The sequence below is a fragment of the Etheostoma spectabile genome, unplaced genomic scaffold, assembly GCF_008692095.1.
Source record: "Etheostoma spectabile isolate EspeVRDwgs_2016 unplaced genomic scaffold, UIUC_Espe_1.0 scaffold00002566, whole genome shotgun sequence".
Taxonomy (NCBI): Eukaryota; Metazoa; Chordata; class Actinopteri; order Perciformes; family Percidae; genus Etheostoma; species Etheostoma spectabile.
The window spans coordinates 23062-27749 of NW_022602916.1; the positions used below are offsets into that span (position 1 = coordinate 23062).

The 4688-nt window shown below is 39.6% G+C and overlaps 2 non-coding genes across 2 annotated transcripts; one reads left to right on the forward strand and one right to left on the reverse strand.

Moving 5' to 3' along the window:
* Positions 1–944: 944 nt before the first annotated feature.
* trnal-cag (transfer RNA leucine (anticodon CAG)) lies at positions 945–1027 on the reverse strand. Its single transcript has one exon. It is a non-coding gene; the product is annotated as a tRNA-Leu (tRNA).
* Positions 1028–3576: 2549 nt separating this feature from the next.
* Positions 3577–3658, forward strand: trnas-aga (transfer RNA serine (anticodon AGA)). The gene has a single exon. It is a non-coding gene; the product is annotated as a tRNA-Ser (tRNA).
* The last annotated feature ends 1030 nt before the right edge of the window (positions 3659–4688 follow it).

The window sequence follows — 4688 nt, forward strand, 5'->3', positions numbered from 1 at the left end:
AGTAGATGTGTATATGCATTAATCTAAGTTTTGAATCTCATCCAAGAGACTTCTTTAGTTGTTTTTTTTTACACAGAAAGGGTTGGACACAGAGTCCACTCCCCACCCATATCTGACAATTGAAAGCTGTGGGGAAAGGGGGGTTCCAAAGCTAATAGACCATTCAACAAGCAATTCTGATGAACTATACTGACCCATTCAGGATGAGCACCGTATACTCTGACTGCAGCAACACAAGTTCAAATTTCAGTGATCCCTAATTTTTGTGGTGATTACGAGACTGAATGCAAAGTGTGTATCCCCCATGTTACTCAAAGCTTATCACTTCCAGTCAATACTGTCAAATTGGAGCTCCTTCCGATTACATTAACAACCAGGTGACTCCTCAACATGCCCCCACCAACATACTGTTTACAGTCTAAATGACCAAGGACAAAACCTGTTAGCTTACTTTAAACTAGATGTGAAAAGTTGAAAGGTTGATCTTTTTCACCTATACTGTGGCATAAAAACAGGTTCTATTGAGATTTGAACTTAAATCGCTTGATTTACAGTGCAGAGTGCTAACCATTACACCATGGAACCTTTCAAAGTGTTGCAAGGGTTTGCTAGGCAGTTTCTTTCATAATATCCACATGTGTGGTATTAAAGGCACACAACAATCACAACAATTATTGGCCAACTTAAGTCAGTTAGTTAGCTAAGCGTTCAGAGGATGTGGGAAAAAGCAAGTCAAGAACAGGTTTTAAAGGACTTGCCACAGACAGTGAAGACAGCAGTAGATATGTCTACTGTGTACAAACACATGGTAACTTTACATCTGTTGACAATAAAGATGCCCACAAAACCCTGTAGTGGCCATTGAGCTTCTTGCGCACATTCATGTCCTCTTAAATACATAGAACTGCTTTATTCCCAATATCATGTCTCAGAAAAACAGTAGATGTCAGAAGTGGGATTTGAACCCACGCCTCCAGTGGAGACTGCGACCTGAACGCAGCGCCTTGGACCGCTCGGCCATCCTGACTGATCCAACTAATACTTTGTAGGACCTGTCTCAAAAATTATAATATAGTAAATTAAACATGTCACGATACAGTAGGTTCTCAGTCATCCATGTCATAGTTAACAAGGGAAGGTTTCTCAACTGTCAGCCCAAATATATGAAGACATGGAGACATGGAAGAAAGTCACCAGGGTGGCAATCTGTTATAGTACCACTGTATGCATGTGTACCTGCATGCATTTCAAAATGTAGGCCAAGAAAAAAAAGAAACAGAGCCATATTCAAACAAAAAAAAGAATTTGACAGCAGAAAGCCCCATTTTAAGGACACACAGCAGACCTACAACGAAATTGTAATTGAACTGCTTTGAAAATAGTAAGAACCTTCTTCATCACAAACCTGACGGTGCAGTACTTGATCCACATGGATCCACTTGCTGTCCCTCTGGCTGTTCCTCTCTCTGTCCCATTTATGTTTTCTTCTCCTCACTCTCTTCTTCATTCTCCTCACCCTCTTCTTCATCTTCCTCACCCTCTGGAATATCCCTCTCTGTGTCAGAGCCCTCACTTTCATCACACGCCCTCTCTCCAAACTCCCAGAACTCCTCTGGCTCTCCCTCTTCCTGCTCTCCAGTCCCTTGATTTGTTTCTCTCACTGCTGTTTTTCTCACTTTTTGTTTACTAGGGCTCTATACCGCTTCCTCGTTTCATGATAAATATTAGAAGAAGAAAAAACGTAGGGGTATGCATTACATTTCCCTCCCTACTCAACCTGGGCATAAAGCCTGTCGATTACTTTACACAAACGTAGTTATTTGTTAACGCAATGCAACAGCAAAGACGGATGAAGTTACGTGTTCAAAGTACTCACTTCCCGTACTCAAGTAGAAGTAGACTTAATTGTGTTAACAAATACTCTGGTAAAAGTAGAAGTACTGATTTAACTTCTTTACTCAAATACAAGTAACAAAGTACAGGCTTGGAAATTTACTTAAAGTATGAAAGTAAAAGTAGCCTTGCTGATGTTACTAGAGAGCACGCTGAGAAACTTCAGTGGACATTGAGAAAAGGCAAGGCAGCTTTATTTGTATAGCATATTTCAGCAACAGGGCAATTCAAAGTGCTTTACACAAAATCAGTTAAACAGATAAAACACTAGTAAAAACAGTTAAAAATCATAAGCATTAAAAACCGGTAAAACACATGAATAGACAGTTAAAAAAAATAGACACATAAAACACAAGAATAAAAGTTACAGTGCAGCATAAGAAATTTAAAGAAATGAGCAGTCATTTAAAGAAAGGCAGCATCAAAAAGGAAGGTCTTCAGCCTTGATTTAAAAGAACTGAGAGTAGCAGCGGATCTGCAGGTTTCTGGGAGTTTATTCCAGATATGAGGAGCATAGAAACTGAAAGCTGCTTCACCCTGTTTAGTTCTGACTCTGGGGACAGAAAGTAGACCTGTCCCAGATGACCTGAGAGGTCTGGGGGGGTCATAGTGTAGTAGCAGATCAGAAATATTTTGGACCTAAACCGTTAAGTGATTTATAAACTAGCAAGAGTACTTTGAAATCAATTCTTTGAGACACAGGAAGCCAGTGTAAAGACTTCAGAACTGGAGTGATGTGATCCAGTCTCTTGGTCTTAGTGAGGACCTGAGCAGCAGCGTTCTGAATCAGCTGCAGCTGTCTGATTGATTTTTTAGGGAGACCTGTAAAGACCCCGTTACAGTAGTCAAGTCTACTGAAGATAAAGCATGGACAAGTTTTTCCAAATCCTGTTGACACATAAGTCCTTTAACCCTTGATATATTCTTAAGGTGATAGTAGGCTGACTTTGTTATTGTCTTAATGTGGCTGGTAAAGTTCAGGTCTGAGTCCATGACTACACCAAGATTTCTGGCTTTGTCTGTTGTTTTTAACATTGTTGTTTGAAGCTGAGCGCAGACAGCAAAAGGCTCTTTATTCTTTATTCTTTATTTGCCATTGCCTACATTTTAAATGTCTGTCTGCCAATAGGTCTAAAACATATATAAACATATAGCTTATTTCTTGTGACAGAGACTGGGACTCCAGGTTAATAAGATTCTGACCGAGTAGCAAGACATGAATTCAAGTGGGATTTTGTGAGAAGTCTGTGTATGTTCCCATCCAATTAGATTCAATTTGGTATTGATGATCAAAAATAATAACTAACTCCTGTGAAATTATTTGAAACTTAATGAGGACTAGATTAGGATTTAAAAAGATTTAAAGCTGAATCTGGTTTTCAATTTGGCCCAGGTGTGTCTGTTAAAACACCAACGGAGACAACTTCTCTCTGTTGATGCTTTATTACAATCAAGCATCAGGATAAAGATGGGGGGGGGTTAGCTCTGCTAAGGCTGTGTGTGTGGTAATAAAATAAATAAATAACATTGTAAAGGCTACCATACACAATGTATAGGAATCTTACAGTGACGAAAATAAGTATATGAACACCCTGCTATTTTGCAAGTGCAGCTTAGGCATTATATGGTGTGTTGAGGTGCTACATGAACATTTCTGCAAACAGTCCTAGCAGGGCCCATCATGTTGTTGTGGCCGAGTGGTTAAGGCGATGGACTAGAAATCCATTGGGGTCTCCCCGCGCAGGTTCGAATCCTGCCGACAACGAGCGCTGTTTTTTAAGAGTGGTACCAAACCAATGACACATCAGAGTATACTGGAAGCAACCAGTCTCCACCAATGTATTTCTTATCAATCTGTGTTACAAGATTTGCAGTGAACGTTGTATTGTCCAGCAGAAAGGCAACGGGTGTGTTACTTTTCAACTATGATTTATATCGTAGCAGTGCAAGCATTTTGCCCAGGTTTGATTTCAAGCCACCGCATATTTCAATTTCCTTGCGGGAGTCATCCCAAAAGGATTAATAAAGATAAGTCTAAGTCTATCTCAGAAAAAAGTCAAAAGAATTTCAAAATCTTCAGGGGATGTAGCTTAGTGGTAGAGCTCATGCTTTACATGTATGAGGACCTGGCATCTCCAGCAGGTATTATGGTAGAGTCTTTAAAAGAGCTGCAGAAGATATTACCTCCTGTGATAATCTGACTGGTAGAAGGCACTTTAAACGTACATGTTTTACAGTTTCTATTTACAGTATTTATTACCTGTAGTGTAGTATATTTACTGTATTACACTCCAGTTTTTATGGGTGTTACAGCGGGAATAAAAGTATGAGCACTGTAGTTTCTTTTTTATGGATGAAATAATCTCAACATGCCATTAAGTTTACTCTTCAGCAGGTGGAGACATTTCACTTCAGACACTTGCAACATCAGATGCTTTGTTAAACATCAACAGACTGGAAATAGACTTGATACTGATACAAAGCACAGGAATTAGAAGAGGATGGTTTCAATCCCTCAACCTCTGGGTTATGGGCCCAGCACGCTTCAGTGTCTGTGATTGACATTTTGAGGGGAGATTTGGGACCCTGTGGCAACCAAGGTTCCAACAGCTTACGGGTAGTAAAGTTAAACATTTGGTAGACCTTGCAACTATCTTTTATTTGAGCTCCCTGATTACTCACACATTGATTATTCACATGTAAGACTTGTGATTGGCTGGTGTTTTTAAAAAAAAAGGGCATTGTGAGTACAGATATAAACATCAGTAAGGAGTCTACCAAGTTGCCTCTTATCA